This window comes from Ochotona curzoniae, unplaced genomic scaffold, assembly GCF_017591425.1.
Source record: "Ochotona curzoniae isolate NIBS_2020 unplaced genomic scaffold, NIBS_Ocur_1.0 contig_2754, whole genome shotgun sequence".
NCBI lineage: Eukaryota > Metazoa > Chordata > Mammalia > Lagomorpha > Ochotonidae > Ochotona > Ochotona curzoniae.
The window spans coordinates 2455605-2477282 of record NW_024465582.1 but is presented as its reverse complement, the minus strand read 5'-3'; positions in this window follow the sequence as shown (position 1 = coordinate 2477282).

Below are 21678 nucleotides of genomic sequence, written 5' to 3'. Positions count from 1 at the left end.
TTGATGCAAAAAGTGGAAATCCAAGCAGTGTTTTTAAAATATGTATTTTCCTTGAATTTTTTGAAACCCCTCAAAGTCATGGACCTCAAAAGTTTATTGTACTAACATAGATTTATCTTTGTTTCTACTTTCCAAGAACTTTTGGAAGTGCTGTAATATGGGGAAAATCTTGTATATACGGTGGGCAGTACTAACTGCAGTCAGGCATTTGGTGGGGTCCTGGGAAACACCCCTGGGCATAAAAGGCAAATAGTGCATTTTCCATGATCAGTTGAAAAACAGATGCAAGACTGGTGCTTGCTTTCACTTTTTAAACTTTAAAAAGATTAAAATAATTATGGAGCCATTGAACCCATAGTACTTGGGGCCTCGTGAACCCTTCCCGCTTCTCTTGTCATGAAGGGTAGCACCGAGAGTAACACCTTACCACCAGAATAGCAGTGCCAAGACGTTTCTTCCAGTTCTTGACACACGTTTGTGTATGCGCGTGTGTGTCATGTGTAATCAGCGTGTAATGCGTGTGTGTGTTTATACGCATGCTCCCGGAGGTCCGCGCGCTCCCGGAGGTCTGCGTCCACATGCACCTGTACGCACTCAGGGAGATGCATGGCTGCAGTGGTACACGCGTCTGGGTGTTGCACACGTTCCATAAGCACATGTGTTTTTGTGTCTGTATGTGCAGTCCTTCACACTCTGAGCCCATTTGTGTCACCTGCACCACCGAGGAGCAAAACGGTCCCATCACCACAAGGCAGTGAGTGCCTAATGCTGACACTGAGTCCCCAGCCTATGCCCCAGCAACCATCCGCAGCCCAGTCCCTGTTCTCTGCCTCAGATTCAATTTTAACCATCTGTCTGGCCCACTGCAGTGGCTTGAGTCTCCTTGCAGCAGCGACCCAGTTAGAACTGGTTTGGCATCCAGATAAATTAAAGATTAAGGAAAACTCTAAGTGGGACACAGTGACCTTCGAGCAAGCGGAAGAAGGTCATTCATTTACTTGGTTGCTCTTATTTTCTGATAGAAATTACTCCAGTTCTCCTTTCTGTAAGCTCAGCAGGTGAGAGATCTTCAGGCAACATAGAGAGAGCAGTTTAATTTATAAAAAGAAAATAAAGTTGCAACTTCATTTAAATTAAAAGCAAATCTATTCCCCAATCATTTGGAAAATATCTTCTATGGATGTTGAAAAAAAAATTATTTCTAACCAGAGTTTCATAACATAATTTTTGATGTTGTTGGCAATAACTTTAAACCCTGATTTGCCCCTCAAGTCTTGTTCATCCAAATCACATCTCAGTATTTAAAAATAATCACATGAGAAGATCCCCAGAGAAATGTTAGCATTCACCGATGCAATAGCAATAGTGACAGGAAACATCTGGATATTTGCAACTAAATGGATTCTTTTAAAACATTTGCACCTAATTATTTGGCCAGCTGAAAATTCCAAAATACAGTTATTTTGCATTTATTATATGCATACTTCACATATTTATACTATGCAAAGCAGTTATGCTGATACAAAATAATTATGCTATTACGACATAGCATTATGTATTTTACTATTTCTTACTCCAGCCATTGTATGTATCATGGCATGTATTTTATTGCCGTTGATTGCATTTACTATTTGTATGTACTGAATACAAGTCATGCAACAACACATGCATATGAGGCCATTCTATGTTGGACACATCTTACTGCTCTTTGTTTCCAAATATTGTTCAATCGCAGTGCCTACTACATGTGTACTTGGTGAGACGTTGATTGAATTGTGCTAAAACCTTTCTTTTGCAATGGAAACCAGAATTCCATCAAAAGATCGTCAGATGCTTTCCTCTGTCAAGGCAACACAGCTTCCAGTACCATGAGGAACTTACCTTTGTGGTTCACCACTGTCCTTGGTGCTGACCACAGCTCTTGTCCCTAGTCCAAAATTGAAGGCCTCAGAAAAACACGTTTTTATGTGCACACATTTTCTGATAGAAGCTGTTGTTCTTTGTGATGCTCTTGTATCTAAAACTGAACTACTCGCATGGTTATCCTTGAGCATTTACTTGGCCTGTGATGTGCCTTCTTGGTTGTTTATTTATTTACTGATTTTATTTTTAAGGATTTTTTTTCTTGGAGAGGGAGAGATACAGAGAGAAGGAGATACAGAGAAAGATCTTGCATCATTGATTCGTTCCCCAAGTGACTGCAGTGGTTGGAGCTGAGCTGATCCAAAGTCAGAAGCCAAAGTTTCTTCTGGGACTCCCACGTGGGTACAGGGTCCCAAGCCATCCTTGACTGCTTTCCCAGGCCACAAACAAGGAGCTGGATGGCAAGTGGAGCAGCCAGGACTCAAACCGGTACCCATATGGGATCCCAGCACTTGTAAGGTGAGGATTTAACCACTGAGCCAGCCCAGGCCCTGGTTGGTTTTTTTAAACCAACTACTTAAGACACAAAATTGAAAAACTCGTATGAAAAATATTTGTACAACCACCACCACCTGTTAGTTATTTTTACTACTCTTTACCTTAGCCTCCTCATGTTCATTTACTGTTCTTCCCATCTATCAATTCATCCTAAGTTTAATGCATTATAAGTCAAATTGTTGGCAGTATTTGGTACAGACAATAAGCAAGTTCTACAATTACTTCCAACCTTTATAAGAGGAAAAATACATCACTCAATAAAAATTTGGGCCAATTCTTTTATATTGTCTTTGAACTCGTTAATGTTCTGGGGTATCTTGAAAAAAAGTCCAAAGATTGCTTTGTGTAAAGTGATTATTTTAATAACAGTAGCACCATATAATAGACATTGAGCACTAAAATATGCCAAGCACAGTTTAAGCTCCTTATGCGTATTAACCCAGTGACTCCTTCCAGCAGAAGCAGAGATAAACAGGGTAATTCAGTTATGCAGAACCACACAGCCAGTGGAGAGCCAAGCTGGGATTTCAATCTGAGTCATCTCATTCTAGCTTGCTCTGACACACATTCTGTCTTCTGGAGAACCTGTCTGGGAGACAAACAGCTTGGAGCATGTTATCAGAGGGGAGAGTCATGCCCTAACCCTGCCTTTCAGCTGGCTCTGATCTATGGAATCTGACTCGCAGAGCCTCACTTCTTTTTCCTCGGGCACCATGCCTCATCACGCCAACAAGTGTTCCTACTGGGTGGCCACTCCGCAGGTGCTGATGGGAAGTGCAAGCCTCTTGCATAGGACACTTCATCCGAGCAGCACTCCCGAGCCACAAATGGAACCAAACCCAGCTGAGACTTGCTTGTGCCTCTGCAGGTGCCCCACAAGCCTTGCTGGGCCTAAAAGTTTTTTCTCTCCAGCTCTTCTTGGGTGCAAAAAGCAAGGGGCCCCAAACTCCAAACCCAGTCATCCATAGAAAGAAATCACCATAACTCTGCAGACCACACCCTGCCCCCAGACAGTCAAGGAATCCTGTTTGGGGATTTTAACTGTTTGTTAATTCCATCCTTTCTTATGAATTAGGCAAAAAAGTATAAATTATGCTGAGTTAAAATAGAGACATAAAATAGGGACATAAAATCCCATTCTCCACACTTTATTGTAATGTTCTTCAGATTCTCTTTTGTGACTCCGTCGCTTCTAATCCTCAGGTCCAGTAAGCCCCTTGATCTCCTTACATGTTCAGGTGCTGATGTCTGCAGGCCCCCTGGTGCAGAGGCGCGTCATCACAGCCAGCATTGGTACGTGTGGTGCCCTTGCCACAGGAGGACCAAAGCTCCAGCTGGTGAGCTTGAAAGTGGAGAATACCTACCTTTACACCAAAGTGCTCTTTAATCACTGGTATCCAAAACAAGTGGCAAGAACTAGGTCATGAATAATCTCCAATCTCATTCCTTTGTCTTCAATATCACAAATTAACATCTGTGACTCTCTAACCTGAAAGTCCTACAGAACTGCAGCTCTGAAGGCTGTCTACTCTGCATTCACATTTGGACTCTGGGATAAAGGTTGTTTTACAGCACAAGGCTGCCCATTCGAGTTGCAGACCCAGCAATCCTTGTAGGGGCCTAGGATCTCGAGACCTGTGTTGGATCAGATCCGGCAGGCATGCTAATGCTTTCCCTCCACTTCCCTTTTCCTGAACATGGCGACAACAGAGAGAGATGGGAAAATGCCTGAAATTCCCAAAAGATGACAGGGCAACAATGAAGGGGGATCCTGGCCTGGACTACCTCGTGGGACCAGCTGTGAGCTCAGCCCAGGATCACCCTGGACATGTGCTTGGGCTGCCTATCTTGCCATCTGCATTCATCTTGACATTCATTCAAGGTGAAAACTGGTTAAATTGTCTTTGCTTTGTCACTTACATTTGGTCAAATCCCACCTTGGATCCATGCCACCCACCATCACCCCTGTCTGCTGGCTCCAAGGGTCCCCTGACTGATTTCTGTTGCTTTTGCTGCCCCTACCTCAAATCCAATTTCCACTGACAAATCAGAGTAGTCTTCCCTAAAATCACAAATCCAGTTTTCATTCCCTTGTATAAAACCCTCTGATAATTTGGCATTTTACTTTAAATGAGCCCAAATGCTTTCTATTAACTTATATTGGTGTGTACTTTAAATGCTAAAAATGCATTAAAAGAGGATTAATCACAGTGAATTAAGTTATAAATCAATATCCAAAACGATCAAGAATGATAAACTAAAAATGAGTTTCCCTTAGACCTTTAAGTTCTAATTATAAATCTAGTTTTACTATTAACAAACCTAACAGAATAAAAACAATAACCTTTTGGTAATTATTATTATGCTCAGCAATAAACTAAGCTGAGGGTGACGTTATGTCATAGTGACCGAAGCCACTGCGTGGGACACTGTTCCTTGTCCCGGCTGCTCCACTTTCTGTCCAGCGCCCTGCTAGCACCTTGCGGGAGGTCAGAGAGGGTGATGACCCATGTGCTTGGGCTCCTGCTCCTATGGGAGAGAGCACGAGGCTCCTGTTTGTATGTAATATTTGTTTGTCACTCCCTCTCTGCCTATAACTCTTTCAAACAAAAACAAAGAAACAAACCTTTGCCAAAAACTAAATAAACCAGATCACCTTGACTCCATTACATTTCCTTAAATTATTTCCCTCCATTGCAAACTTAATTAACTGAATTTGCTTTGGAAGTATTAACGTTTTTAAAAGTTGTGATGTATTTAGCATTTCTAATAACTAAGAGCATCTTTAATACCAGAGTAAAATGTCTGTAAGAATTAAACTTTATGTGCCAAGGTGGGCATTTGGCAAAGAGGTCGATCCCACTTACAACCCCCACATCCCATTTCAGAGTGCCTGTGGTCAAAGCTTTGCTCTTCCTGCCAGGAAGCTGTGTGGATTCCTGCTTTCCACTTGGGGAAAGCAGACGGAGCTTCAGGCTCCTGGCCTCTGCCTGGCCCAGCCTGAGCTGTCGCAGGCATTTGGAGAGTGACCTGGGATTGAGCCAGCAGAAGGAAAACTCCTTTCTGTCTTTGTCTTTCTCTGCCTGTAAAATAATTGAAAATCATATCAATTCTCATGTGCCTAATACAAAGTGTAACCCAAGACCATAACCATGAGACACGCATACACGCCAAGGCTTATGGATCCTTTCCTATTGCTCTTGTGTTAATGTAGATTGGCGCATTTACAATAGAAGCCATTTAATATTTGACACAAACAAGAAACCTTTGCCAACCTCTGATCTAAAATACCAAAGGTATGTACGTACATGTGTGTATACATATATACATGCCAAATGTATGTGCGTGTATGTATACACACACACTCAAATTACCCCATTTTTTGCCATTTGTACACTAAATCAACATCTCTTAACACCATTCAACTCAAACTAGCAGTCTAAGTTAAACTTGTCTAGTGCGCACCACCTTCTCACTTATGTAACATCTTGCCAAATCTGCTTGTATAGCGCGCCAAGCCATCTCTCTGCACGCTCGTCTGTAGCCAGTCCACCTCTCTCTTTTCCCCGGGATGCTGAACAAAGCCACAGAACACTGCTCTTCACCCTGAAGAAGCCGACCCTCTCTCCTTGGGCTGTCTCCTCTGCCCTGAACTCTGTTTTCCTGGATCCAGATGTGCACCACTGGCCTCCTCTCCTGGTTCAGGTCTCATCATGAGCATTTCCTCAGAGCCAGGTATTCCGTATGTGCAACTGAAGGAAACCCCTGCTTTGCTGTGCTGAAACCCATCATTCTTGTCCTCTTGGGTGTGGCCTGGTTTCCCAGTTTTCTCTCCTCACATCAGCTCTGTGGTGCATCATTTGCTGCCACGTCCCCAAGACGTGGAGCCACGTTCAGGGTAACAGGTGCAGAGTGAACTCCATGAGTGAATGAATGACTTAGTAGCTTACTTTGCTGTACTTTGCTTTACTGTGATAGAACCATGGTCCAAGACTTACTATAGCCTTCGTTTTTTAGGAACGCGAAGAAAATCAAACAAAAGGTTAACCTGAATCACTTATATGTACTGCAGTTCTGTTTGAATCATGTCTATTTAATGGCCCTCTAATTGCAGAATGGACCTCTCACTGGTGATGTGGCTGTCTCCTGGCCTGAACTTGCTTCAACAGGGGAGGGTGTGTCTCACACAGCTGTCAGTCCAGGTGGCTTCAGTGATCTTTATCTGGGCCCCACCTGTTTGGTTTGCCCTGAAGACATCCTTTGTCCACATGGGTAAAGGGCTTTGAAATGGAAATGAGGCTAGACCTGGTATCAATATCCACAGGACATTCTGTGCAAACCACTAAAACCAGCATAAGCAATGCCAATTAAAACACTATGAAGCCCTGCTAGATAAAGACTCCTGAGACAGACACCACGGAGGTGTGCCCCAAGCCTTCTGTCTGCCATCTGAGGGCCTGTGAGCATCTCTGGGCAGGAGACATCAGAAGTCCAGAAATCCAAGCAGCAGCCTAAATACAGCTGCACACACATGGATCTAAAAAAAAGCAGCAGAAAACAGCCTGTGGATGTCACTCATTGGCCCGACAGGCACTCAACTTGTGTTCCTAACGAATCCTGAAGCTACATCTTCCCACAGAAACATCTCAAATCCATGGACTGACAAGATTTGGAACTCCTGGCTGCCTTTCTCAGTCCTGATATGCACTTGGGCCACATCTTCAGAGAGTGGTGCTCAGCGTTCTGCAGCACTCATGCCAGCAGATGAGGCTTTTGTGAGACTTGGCAACATGCATCAGGCACTGTTTGAGGAGTAGACTGGGCATAACCCAATGTGGCACTGCCTTTTCGCGTCAGCAAAAGGGCAGGACAAGTACCCAGGAAAGCTTGAGCCATGAGAAGATTCACAAGCCTGCACTCCCAAATTCACTTTGTCAGAAGACAGCAGAAACCCACATGACCCAGCACCATAGCATCCCAGGAGAGAGGCCAAAAGCTCCATGGAGAGTGTGGTCAAGGACAAACAAATCCCTGTCTATGGTGTCACCTGGCCCATCAAGCAGAGTAGAATTATAAGAAGCTAGAAGAAGGTCATGCTAAGCTTCTCCTGTGCCCTGGGGCTGTGACTGCACTTGTCTGAGAGCAAAGAACTTCAGAGTGAATGAGAAATGCCAGGTCATGTCAAGAATCTCCAGGCCACACCAAAACCCTGTAAATCTGTTTTATTCATTTTATCACTGTAATTCCCTAAACATGAACCCAAAACATTGATCCCTGGGCCACAGAATGGGAAGCTGCGATCTGAAGCCAGAGGTCGGTGTGGAGCTCAGTGAGCCTGAAGCTTCTTCAGGGTCAAGGATAGGTGTGCGTGGTTTCCATGGTCTGTGTGCACTGACGCCTGGAGGAACGGGACTCACAACATCAGTGAAGGGAACCAGAGATGTTCCCAAACATAGGGGCTGCAGCAGGGGGCACGTGCGGAGGACAGCAGCTTGCAAGTCAGGCTCACTCTTCTGTCCATGGACCTCAGGCCTGGACATGATCATGAGAGCCAAAGAAGAGATGTCATTTCTCTCAGAGAGAGGAGGCATCCGAATCAGCCCAGCCCCTGTGTCAGCCAAGCGCTGTGTTCCCTTCCACACACAAGGGCTTGCCACGCTCGATTTAGGGACACAGACAGACGAGGGGCTCCTTCCCTCCTAGCCCTCAGCATCCTACCCAGCACCCAAGGATTATCCATTAAGCCGCTTGTGTCTGGGAATAGCCTGATGTCAGGAACACCGGTGGCTTAGGGAAGCTGATCTCATTACAAGCAATATGAGCAGAGCTGACCTTGAGGTTCCCAGAATGGTTTACGACTTGTACTTTGCAGAGCTCTCGCTGCACATCCTGGAGGGTTGAAGTGAAATGAAATTGATGAAGGGATTTATGGCACTTGTCATGTTCCCCTTCCCTCTGTTTCCTTCTTGTAAGATGTTCTAAAACAGCTGCAAACATTCAAGCATCCTTAACCACAAAGCCATGGTAGAACTCCCAGGAGCAGTGCTGATGGAGGCCATGAAGACTGAGTGTCCCCTTCAGCTACTTCCTAGGCTGGGATGTGGTTCCTGCAACGGAGACACTGAACAAGTGCAAGGTCACCAAGTGGGCCCTCTGAATCTGCTACCACAAAGGCAATGGAGTTGATCTTAGGTGATCCTAAACTTGAGTTTCATTGAGGCAGCTTCACTTCCCAGACTTTCATGTCCTTTCCTGTTGTTCTTGCAACCTCATGAGTGGGTGCTTACTTTTGGTGCTGGGAAACATGAAGCAAGGGTGAGGCAGGGTTACGTGGCTTCTGCAGTCTGCCAGGACCTGGTGATCATCTAAGCAAAGCCCTCTGAGGACCCCACTCCTCCCAACCAAGTGCACTGGGGCTTCCCTCCCACCACCTGCATCAGTATCTGCATCACAAACTGTATTTTTCTCTTTGTGAATTTTAGTGTTTAAAAATAATTTAAGCGTTCCCCTATTGAGGATGCTCCAGGACCAGCATTCTTTGGGTTATTATATATTTTTTGTATCCATTCAGTCTTCAGAATGGAGGGAAATAAAAATTAGGCATGAGTTCACTCCTTGATCTGGCTGCTATTTTCACCACACACACACACACACACACACACACACACACACACACTTCCTAAGAACGGCTGAGAAAGTTCCTAAAATGAATAGGAATGAGCGGAACCTGCCCATCCCTGTCTCGGGGGTAACAGAAGACAATGTGTGGAAATCTTGCTGGTAACTGTGACCACCCTGTGAAAATCTGCACAATACATGATAGTGTCATATAGCATGAATATATCATATATGTTATCCATAATGTAATTCATAATACACTTAGATATTATTATGAACTGTTAAATAGCATACATGCTGTCTATATATGCTATTATAAAGCACATGCTGTATATTGCATAATTATATAATCACATATCATATCTAAGATATACTGTATATATACTATATAATACTGTGTAATATACAGTAGGTGAAGTAGTGTGTATACTTTACATTTTATACTTTATAGATTATGCATTATGTAAATTTGTATAGCTTAAATGTATTGAATATGACTAATGTGCTGCCTACCTTGGTAACCCTTGGTTTAGGGATAGCTTATGCTTACATGATGTACTAATTCGGATAAAATGGAATCACGATGTGTTAGCAACGTGAGGTTTCAGCTGACTATTAAGGAATTCTTGCTGTCCTCATTTCTCTCTCAGCGTTTTTCTTCTGAATGATGCAACTCCCTCTCAACAAAGGATATTAACGATGTCGTTTGCTTCTTGCTAGCAGAATTTCCTGTGAATCTTTTAAAATTTATGTAGAAGTTGTTTCTGGGCAAAGTTTCAGCCAGGCAAGCAGCTGCTGACATTTGCTTTACAGAACAGAAATCCAGACGCACTGGGGGAGGCTTTGAGACGGAGTCTCTTGCAGATGCCTAGCAAAAAATAAAAAAGGGATTTTTAAAATGAAAATGCTTTTAAAATTTTTATTTCGCAGCAATTCTTACAAAACCAAAAAAATTGCAAGTTAGTAATACAAAAAAATTTATTTACATTCCCATATTCATTGCCAGAATGAATGAACCACGACAAGCATGGTTTAAATTTTTTCATTTTTTCTTTTCAAAAATTTTTGAACATTTTAAATGTGTATTACAGCTAATACACAGTAACTCTTCTTCCCCGTCCCCCAGGTAAGCAGCTCATCATCGGTGGCACAGTGCAAGAGCAAGCAGTGTGTGGCGAGAAGCAAAGTGACAGGCCACAGCTGTCAGGACCGTTGGCTTCGTCATGCTGGAGAAATTCAGTGGGCCAGTGTGGAGAGCAGCCTGCGCGGTAGGCAGAAATAAACTCCAAATCTGTGTTTCCACCCTTCATTCACTGAAGTCAGTGCCGCCAGTTAACAAGCCATCACTGTTCTTTTCCTCTGAAATGCTGTGTCCCAGTGTCCGGCTGCTTTAGGTGACCTCCCTCAGGCGGGGCATTATGCCATGTGCGTGTGCTTGAGAGGAGCACGTGACGGACAATGCTTCCTGGAGAACACACCACAGACAGGCAGAGGTGTGCTGTGCCCCATGAGTGCCCCACTAGTGTCCCATGAGTGCCTGTTGAGGGCTGGAGGATAGAAAAGCAAAGACAGGTGGCACATGTTGACTGTTGTCAATGTAGCCCTAGTAAGACAATGGCACCTGCTCTCCACAATCTGCTGGATATTCCAGAAGGATCTTGGTAAACTCCACATTCACCTGGTCTCCCAGACACAGAATGGTCTAGGGATGCGTCATGATCCAAGGGAAAGAAGAGAAGCAGACATGGCTGAGGCCGGTTGAAGTGTTTCAGCTTTGTCGTTGATGAAGAGTCGGATGCTTTGGCTAAGCTCTTATCTTCTGGCTACTGCTCAGTTCTCATGGAGTGGGGACAATGACAAGTCCTTGTTCTACTTGCATGGGTGTGCTACAGTGAACTTGAACTTCACCTAAAAAGTGTGACAGACACAGAACTGCTCATGCTTTTTTTGTCTCTGGCTGCAGCAATCAGCATTTTTGGTTAGATATGACACTTCGGAATTAAAGAAAGAGAGAAAAAGGATTTCCTTAGAATCCCTGAGACAAATCTTAACAAAGCAAAAAAAAAAAAAATTGGACCTTTTATGAAAATGATGACACTTTATTTGGCCTCACTGCTTCAGCCCACCCACATCTCCAAAATTACCTTCTGCAGTCCCTGTGACTTATCAGGAAGTAAGGTTAATGGTAGGCAATTTGCACTGACCACAGGGTATCATAAAATGCAATTTCTGTGAATTCAGGCTGGCCACGGGAGGGAACACAATTTGTGCTGATTTGTTCAGGGGCATATTCTGCAGGACTTGAAACTACAGTTTGAGTTGTGCTGGGTCTAATTAGAAAGCATGTGTGTGTGTGTACATGTATATTTTGCAACAGTCCATGAAATGAATTTTTGAAGAATCAAAATGTAAAACTATCTACGTCTTATACCAGTTAGGAAATCTGCTGCTCAGACAAGAAGCCAGGTCACTCCCTGGCTTTCCTCTGGGCAGCAGGGAGGAGGCCCAGCAGGTATACTGAAGAGCTAATTCATAGTTGGGACTGAGTTGAGTGTGATGAGGGTTTAGGGGACTGCTTCCATGACTTTGCAGGGCAAAGCTGGACCCAATCATGGTTGAAGAGGGAAAATGATTGTTAAGCGACTTGTGTGAGCATTTTTCCTTATGGAAGGTTCTAGAAGGTGTTGAGAAGACTGCTCTAGCTTGAAGAGGGCATCAAATGAAGACATCAGAGCATGGAAGGCAGGCTTCAGCTCCCATGCTGTTACACATTCATATGACATGGAAGTTATAAGGTGGCATTTTCAGTCATAACTGTATGATTTTCTACGATTCCCTGAGCTTTTTGAATATGCTAATTTGGTAGAAAGGCCAGACATGAAGGAGAAAGAGGGAAAGATAATGATAAAGAAAATGAAAGCAAAAAAGAACTGTGAAACATGGTATCAAGACCACTGATGTAAAGACATGATGGCTTCAAAGAAAAAAGGCTGAATAATTTAGGAAGATGTTTTGCCATATGCAGTCATAAAGGTGAAACCAAACAAAGCCCAGGAATTTCCAGGTCACTTTTGCTAACTTAACTACAAGTGCATCCACAACCCATCACTCTCCTCTGGTGTTTGCCAGGGACTGATATTCTTATTTACTTCCTGGAAATCCTAGTGCCCTCCTGGAGGAGGTTCCAAGGAGTTCACCCGCCCCTCACCAGGTGAGGTTTGTTGGAGTCCGCCCAGAGCCTGACCATGTTGTCCCAAACTCCACACCTTCAATCTTACCAATCTCTAGAACTCTGTTACCACACCCAATTGGCCAAGGACACAAAAGGAACTTTCAGAAATGCAGATTCCACTGCACCAAAATGTCCCCTTGGGGTGTTCTTGGGATTGGTGGAGCTTCCCAGGTGCTTGCCAAGCATCTCAATGACCCTCTGCCATTCTCAGAGCGTGGGGCACCCCCACACCCACCCAACCCACCAACAGCAGAAACATAGCCATGGCCCTCAGCCATTCATGGGGCGTGGGGCACCCCCACACCCACCCAACCCCACCAACAGGAGCACAAATCTCAGGTGCCTTGACAGGGCAGTGCAGCCCGCAGAGGCCAGCTGCAGAGGCAAAAATTTTTTAGACCAAGAAGGTGCAAACCATACAAGTTTGCAGGAAGAAATCAGTCATGAAAGTTATCTATCAAGTATTCCTAATGATGCCTTCCATGACATTTTTTCCTCAAGGGCTTTTCCCAGCTCTGATGATGTCAAAATGCTCTCCAAAAGATTCTAATTATCATGCAGTGGATGCTAGGAGAGGCTGAACTCCAGAATGCATCTGACAATTTGCTTATTAGGAAGAGGCATGATACTAAATCTCCTTGTCACAAAGTAAAATATCTGGTCCCTCCCATGGTGATGTGCTGTGCCAAACTGGCACCCATCCGTGGAGACAAGCTCCCAGAAGGAATGCATCTCTGGACTTACTCCGGGGTGTTCACAAAAATGAAGTTTCCTTAAGGAGCTGAGCCACAGTCATTGCTAGGCTATCTGAGCCCAAACCAGCACCAAGTGACCTTGCAGCAATGATTAGTTAAGATCCTGCTCATCCACTTGTCTCCTCACCATTTGTAGACTCTATCACTCCAGAATCCTGAAAGCATAACCCCCACAGACTCTACACCACGACCCCGGGAGCCTGTGAGTGTCTGCACTCCAACAGCCCGCACATGGCCAGTGGGGTTTTCAGACTGATGTGAGGGACTCTGAGGTTTCAAGTGGAGTCTGCCCCAGCTGTGATTCAGGGAGATGCACAATGAGGCAGATCAGCCCCACCACATCTGTCTTGGAACAGGTGTCTTGGAACAGAACTCCTCCCCAAAGCCAATAAATAAATTGAGCCATGCTGACAGCTCAGTTCTAGCAGAGACCCGCATCAGATGTGTAAATTCAAAAACCAAAAGGCAGTACATCTGGATTGTTAAAGCCACCACTATGCCTGACATCATTGGCTATTAATCACATTTATCTATAAACCAAAGCAGCAATTAGCTCAGAGCACTTTGCTATTAAACTTGTGTCAATAATTCCAAGTTTCTCTATATTTCAACAGTTTTGCTAATGGAGTTAAATCGGCACCATAGCGTAGTCAAAGCAAAATCTTCCGTAGTGCCCGTTCAGAGTCTGGCCCTCATCCTTCACTCATCATCGCTCGGGTTCTTCCATGTCTTCAGTCAGGTACAGTAAAGACTTGGATATGACAGTGCTATTCTACTTAATCTGCCTATTCACATATTATTATTTTTTTTAATCTAAAAGAGAGGGAGAGGGGCCGGCATGATAGCCTACTTGCTAATCATCCACCTCCAAGTGCTGGCATCCCATATCAATGCTAGTTCATGCCCCAGATGCTCCACTTCCCATCCAGCTCCCTGCTTGTGGCCTGGGAAAGCAGTCGAGGATGGCCCAAAGCCTTGGGACCCTACATTCATGAGGGAGACTCAGAGAAACTCTTGGCTCCTGGCTTTGGATTGACCCAGTTCCAGACTTTGCAACCACTTGTGGAGTGATGATGAAAAGATGAAAGATCTTTCTCTTTGTTTCCCTTCTCTCTGTAAATCTGCTTTTCCAACAAAGAAATTGTTTTTAAAAGGGGGGGGTGGTGAAGCATATGATAACTTCCATCTGCTGTTTTTTTCCAAATGCTCATAACTGCTTGGGGCAGGCAAGGTACAAACCAGGAGAACTGAACTCAATTCAGTTCTCCCATGTGTGGCAGGTCCCATACACATGAGCCAATCACCTGCACTTCCCAGGGAGTGCAATAGTGGAAAGTTAATCAGAAACAGAGCTGAGGCTCAAAGCAAGATACTCCACTATGGAATGCAGGCACCCCAAACAGAATCTTACTGCTACTCTAAACACCTAACCCCAAACCAATGTATTATTAAAAGCAATTTTGTGAGACATGAAAAAGCCCACCATCCAGGCCAGATGTTGTTATACAACATCTCAGTTTAATCTGTCTACCACAGCCACTGAGCTACAGGGTAGTGCTAGGTTCTTAAAATTAAGGGTGCCACATTTCCTTGGCCATTACCAATGAATTATTTTTATGTATCCACCATAATAACGCAGAATTCTTGGTAAATAGCTGTTAATCATGCAAGTGAGAAGGAAATGTATTATCTATGTTATAAATGACATGGACCAACTTCTGTGTGTATGGGTGGGAGGCATCTGAGAAGTCCTGAGATTGTGCCATGACATGATACATTTGTAGAGAGATCAATCGTCCTCCTGAGACCAGCTTGTCCTCGTTTTGCATGGTTTTATTTTCAGTGCTGCCCAACACAACACTAATCCACTAATGAATTTCCCCAGTTGTTGAGTTCTGAATAGAGCAGTCGATCTTGCTCTGACGGTTCCCAAACCTGAAGCAACTCACAACTTTTTCATGTTCTTTAGCTCCTGGAAAAATTCCCCTTGCCCTCTGCTACCGGCTTTCCCACTGGCAGAGGCTTCCTGGGAAAGACTCTGGATGAAGCCTTCAATGACTCCAGTGACCTTCAAGCTTCCTTCTCCAGGAAGACCAACTCAATCCCCCATCCCTTACTTACACCGAAAGTATTAACATCCGTGGAAACTCAGACGGAAGGGCTTGCTTTAAACCTACCTTCCTTTCTGACTTGAATGTTTTTCTGCCTAAAGGCAGTTGGATTCTTGGCCATCAGTTTTCATGAGTGAGATGTGGAAAGTTACTGCCAGTGCTTAAGGGAGATTTGTTCTTCTCTTTAAAACCTCGTTTTCTTCTTTGATTTAAAAATAGATGTGCACCTTGTAAACCTAGCATCACTTTAGGATTCTGCCAGGCCTATTAAATTGTCAATGCCACTAGGCTAGTCTGCATTCTGCATGAGTTATATTAGTTTTTCCTTTTTTCAGAGTTGCTTATTCTGGTTTTTTCAAGTCCCATTGTGATCATAGAGTATCCCAATTGGATACAGGCATTTTCAGAGGCCTAAAATGCAGATAGCACAACATTAGTTAAATATACACCTCAATTCCTAAAGGATTGGCCAACAAACACTCTGGGAGAAGTTTTTAAAACCCCACTATTGAACTTATCGCTCATACTTCTGAGTTATTTTATAGTAAGTTGTAGAAGGAAGACTGTGTGAACAGGGTGCAATTAGGTGGGGGAGGTGAAATACAAAGAAGTACCAAGTGAGATGTCAGTCTTTCCCATCAGTCACGGAAGCTGACTGATGCTTTTAGGACCACAATGGCTGTTGAATGCCCACAGAGAGACAATGGAACGCTTTAGGAAAGTGCATGGTAAGCTTTTGAAACATGTAGTTCTATTTCCTTTTGCCAGGTCGGGAGAGGAAGGTTATCTATGAGAAGACCATCTGGGGGAATCTTCTCAGCTGACACTCACTCATAAACAGAACAGTAATAGGCCACAGGTTGAAACGAGCCTTGTATATTGTCTGCCAAAGAGAAGAACATGGCAGCCTGAATCTAAACTGTGTTATTTCTGGAAGGAGTTTCTCAGTAACTTGAATTCCACAGTTGATAAAATCAGAACACAGAATTAAGCAAGTCATTTGTTCTTTCGTTTAACTTAGAGGATCGAGTCACTTCAACTTGCTCTCACAGTTTAGCACTGATTCAGCATAATTGTGATTCTTTTGTTGTTTTATTTCTGTTCTCTTTGAAAGACAGAGACAGGCAAGGAGAGATCTCCCATGTGCTGGCTCACTCTCCAATGCTTGCTTAGGGTTGAGCCAAAGCCAAAGCCTGGACTTCTTCCAGGTTTCCCTGTGGTTGGCAAGGTCTCCAGTAGTTGTGCCGTCATCTGCTGCCTTCCAGGGCATGCCTCAGTGAGGAGCTGATCAGAAGTGGAGCTGGGACTTGAGCCAGATGCTTGGGCATGGAATGCAGGTGTTCCAGCTTCCATCTTAAACTCGTAACTTATTTTGTTAGGAAACCCTTTTACAGATTAACACGCTATAACATGGGTTGTCAAAACAGAATACTGATATGAATGCTTGATATTTATGATTACCTTTTAAATTGATTTTTAAAAAAACAAGTTTTCAAGGCTTTGTTTGTGTCTATAAATTTATATCCAAATACTTGGTGTTGACTCAAATATCAATATATCAATATTTGTTATATCAAATATCTATATTTGATTTTTATGTTTAGCATGATTTACATATTTTTAAAACTTACTTGACATGATATTTTGTTGGAAGCTATTTAAGCATTCACTGCGTATAAGGATGTAGACATGATATTCTACCATAACAGAGAAATACTCTAGGTGGGCCAGAACACGTGTGTGACTAATGAGAATACCCAGCCCTGGTCGTCCCGGGGCAGGCTCTGCTCAGTAGCTGTTAAATGTCCTTCTTTGACTGTATAGCCATCGCTGTGGTGTCTGGCTCTTCCTGCAGCTGACAGGTGCTCCCCCTGATTCACTCATCCCTCGTTCCACCAGTTCATTTACTAAATCTTGGCCCTAGAAACAGTCCAGATAGGAATTGTTGGTAGAAACCGAAATAACTTGGCATCTTCCAAACACTCATTTTTTTAGTTTTGCTTCCATCCCAAGGTTTTGGCCAAAGTACCACCATTACCCGCAATGATAATAATGTCAGCTTTCTCTTCTCCTTCTCATAACTTTGGTTTTCGAGATAACACTGGAAGCCACATTCATATTTTTGACATTATGAACTATGGGTCTAATTATTTAATGAATTTGGAACTTAAAATCAGTGACCTAGAATTTAGTTCCAATAAAACCTCAACCGGTTAGTCTTTACAATGTCTCTAATGAGGCCAGGAGTTGCAGTGCACAGATTAAGCTGCTGTTTGGAGCAGCTGCTTGCCATATCGGAATGCCTTCAGTCCTGATTACTCCTGAATCTGACCCAGCTTCCTGCAAATACACCAAGGAAGCAGCAGAAAATGCTCCAAGTAGTTGAGTTCCTACCATTCATGTGGGAAGCTCAGATGAAGTTCCTGGCTCCCATCTTTGAGTTGGCCTACCACTGGATTTGTGCATACTTGGAGAGCACACCAGCATACTTAAAATTGTGTGTGTGTGTCCATTTCCAACCTCATTCTTCTTTTCAAATAAATAAATAAATACATCTTTTTAAGACCATGCATAACTAACCACTGCACTGCAATGCTTATTAGCATGAAATTACTCTTTTTGGAAATGGTAACTTATTTTACTACTTTTTTTAAGAACCTTTATTCTCTTACAGACTGCAGAACGATAATCTAACATTGATACTTGTGTCACTTTTTTAATGTAGCAAAAATATTATTCCCGAAATAATTTTTCCACAAAAAATACCTGTTTCAATTTTTTTTTCTATAGAGTCCATGCTCTTGAAGACAGGACTCCTGGAACAAATGGGGCAATAAAATCAGTAGAAGTTCAGCTCTCCTACTTAGGTTATTTCTTTTCATTTAAATTTAATTAGATGAAGTACTTGGCTGCCCCTGAAAATGTGTTTCTCTCCTGTTAGCAGGAAAGCAGTAAGGCAGACCCGGCAAGCTAAGGAGACGAAGACTCATACTGCCTTCCGAGAATCTATTTTACCTTTTCCCACATCCCATTTTGACTTTGTCAAATATTAGTCTTGGCAGGATGCTTGGTGCTTGATGACTTGAGGCCTGCCCCTTCGTGCACTGGTGAATGATGGCAGAGCAATAGACTAACCATGCTCCTGAGAAAGCAGATCCATCAGTGTGACATCAGTGAGCATGCCCAGTGTGGATGTTGTGCCCTGGCAAGGACCACGGATGCCAGGTGAGGGCCACCAAGTGGTTCTGGGCAGATTATGCTGCTGAGCTCTGCCATGCCCCAGTTACTGAGGACACCCAACAGGGGAATGATGTCCTTGGCACTCTTTCTGGCTGATTGCTAAGACTAAACTGTTGTATTGGATTTTTTCCCCCTGAAATAACCTTGCCAACTTTCACATCTCATTTTTGTTCAATGAGACCAATTCTCACAGTGATGTGGACCAAATTTAATCAAGAAACCAGTATCCAATGTCTTTCAAAGTCAAGGATAACTTCGTATTTCAGGTAAGCTGTGTCTCTTTGCTTCTCCTTATCAGCTCAGGATTGATGCATTTTCAGAATCATGCTGCTAAGCTGTGCTAGGAACTCGCACGCAGTGTTTCAAGGATTTAAGAGGAAGTAACACCAGATGCAAAGAAATGAAAACACACACACACTGCTGATGAAAATGATGTAATGATTCCAGCACATAATTTTGTCTTCTTGGGCAAAGCCTTTAAACAGATTGTGTGCCCTTTGATCTGAGACTTTCATGTTCTGGAAGGCTGTGGCAGCAACTTTCTTCTTATCCTTTCTCGCAGTGAGTCTCAACTGCCTCTGGACTTTTTCTTCATAGAACATGAAAATGAGAGGAAGTAGCATTGAGTGTCCTTGAACATGTAAGGCCTCCCCAAGCACTAACGAAAAAAACCTCAAGAAAATAAAGCACACATCTTCCTTTTCCCTGTAGTTCAAGGAGAGTTAACACTGTTCCCTGTCAGAGTCCAGTCCAGAAAAAGCAGGGAACGTGGAGAACGCTTGTGTCATTTTCAGTTCTTGTTGTCAGTCCACTGGTAAACTTTACACTAAACTGTTGTTTATTTTCTGATGAAAAAGTGGTCCTTGAAAATGTTTTTTGTGTCAGGAACACAACAGCCACCAAGTTTATAATCTTGTTTGCCTCGTGTAGTATGTGTCCTTACTGTTACTGTAAATCAGTTCAAATACTCTTGAGTTCTCACAGTCAGGCCACGGATGAGGCCCTGTGGGATGAGTCCATGTGGTTGCAAGCAAAATTAGCCCCAGAACTGCTGGATTCCATAATGCAATTTCAAGAGCCAGAGCTTTTTAAAACTTTAATTTTAATAGCTTCCTAAGGAAATAATTAGAAAATACTGTAAAAAGATCTGTGACCAGGAGTGTCATTGAATGTTATTGATAATAACCAAGAAGATCCACAGAACATTTCTGCTGGCCACAGGGGGGAAGTGTCACCGTGTGGGGCGGGTCAGGCCTCCATTACACACAGAGGTTGAACCACTGGGTCACAGTTTCCAGCTTATTGAAATGTGCTGCACAAAAACAGGAAAACAAAATAGGACATGGGAAGTTCAAAAGGATCAGAAGCAAACGCTTAAGAACCTACGTGTGATTGGCATTGAATGGTAAGATTATAAGCCATTTGGGTTCTTTTTTTCTTTATATTTCCTTGAATTTTGTACTCTTCTGCAGGGCATACAATTTCTCCATAATAAGAAAAACACTAAAATTTTGCGAAAAAATTCCAACAAAATATTTGTAAGCCTGACAATACCTACTCTATTGATTCTAGTTGTGTTTCTATGTTCAAAACAGTCACTGGCCCAGAGTGGTAACCTAGTGGCTAAAGTCCTCATGTTGCATGCACCAGGATCCCAGATGGTTACCAGTTCCTGTCCCAATTACTCTACTTCCCATCCAGCTCCCTGCCTGGCCTGGGAAAGCAGTCGAGGATGGCCCAAAACCTTGAGACTCTGCACCCATGTGAAAGACCCAAAAGAAGCTCCTGGTTCCTGGTTTGAGATCGGCTCAGCTCCGGCCATTGCAGTCACTTGGGGAGCGGAGCAGTAGATAAAAGGTCTTTCTCTCTGTCTCTCCTCCTCTCTGTAAATTTGAGTTTCCAATAAAAATAAGTAAATCTTAAAAAAAAAAAAAAGGTCATAGTGTGGATAGAAGGCTGGTTTGTCTGTGTGGGACACTGTGATTTCCCTGTCTCCATGGCATTCTACTATCGTGCAATTCAGAATCAGTGTTGTCTCTCTGAGTGCTTGGCCTCCTGCTCTCGAACTGCCTTGGCTGTCACGAGGCACAGGTCAGTCATTGCTCTCCTGTGCCACATGTGCGATAGCACAAGGCTGTTCCAAGCAAACATCATGACCAAGCCCCACACTCATTCTTGTTGGCATTGCTTGCAAGGTAGAAGGCTGACCCAGCTTCCAAAGCTCCTGGTAACTGAGAGAAGCAAGTTGGACGGGAGAATGAGAAGAGGGAGAGAAGACAGCAGAGGACCCCAGTGTGGAAGGGAAACACAGCAGAGGTGGCATGAGAGTTCTCCCAGTACAGGATAGAGCAGCCATGCCCTAAAGAAGAGGAGGAGCCATGGAAGGTGAACTGCCCAGTGTTAGGAACAACCCTCATGAGCTCACCACGCCTCAGACACTGAGCCTCTGGACTGTCAGAACAGTGTTCACTGCAGTGGCAGGCAGGGCTGTCCTTGTAAACACATTCTGTCATGGTATATCAAAACATGCCAGGGTGCAGACCTTGACCAGGACCACCAAAAGGAGGCATTGAGGTCCTAACCTCTCAGAACCTTTGCACATGACCTCATTCAAAGGGTTCCCAAAAGGTAAGATGATCCAGAATTAACCAGGTGAGCATTAATTCAATGGAAAGAAGAAAAAGTAGATGCAGAGGAGGCCAAGTAAAGATGGCAGCAGATATTGGATGATGAAGACACAAGTCAAAGAATGCCAGGACCCGCCCCTCCCCCCAGGGAAGTCCTAAGAGGTGAGGGCGCCTGAATGCCAGGACCCGCCCCCCGGGGAAATTCTAAGAGTAAGAGTGCTTGACTTTCAGAGGGAGCATGGCCCTTCCTGCTTTTAGACTTTTGGCCTCTGGAACCATGAGAGAGTAGTTTTTTAAGCCACTCAGTCTGCAGTAATTTGTTACAGCAGTTCCAAGAAACAAATACAAATGTTTTTTGATTAACGATGAATGCTGTCCTACAAACCTATTGCATTCTGAAAATATCGTCAAAAATGTGTTTTGTGCACCTCAGCTACCAAGCACCACAGCTGAATCTAAATGTTCTCAAAATACCTAAGCCACAGAAACCCGTGGTGCATAAACCCATCTCACACAAAGCCTGCTCTATGATGAAGTGTGGAAGGCTCTCACATGCCCACGCCAAGGTCTGTGTGGCAAGCATGATGGAATGCAAACACGCAGAGACAGTATCAGAAAAATGCTGACTCACATACTACAGAGCACCTATTTTTTTCTCTTTGAGTTGACAGCTA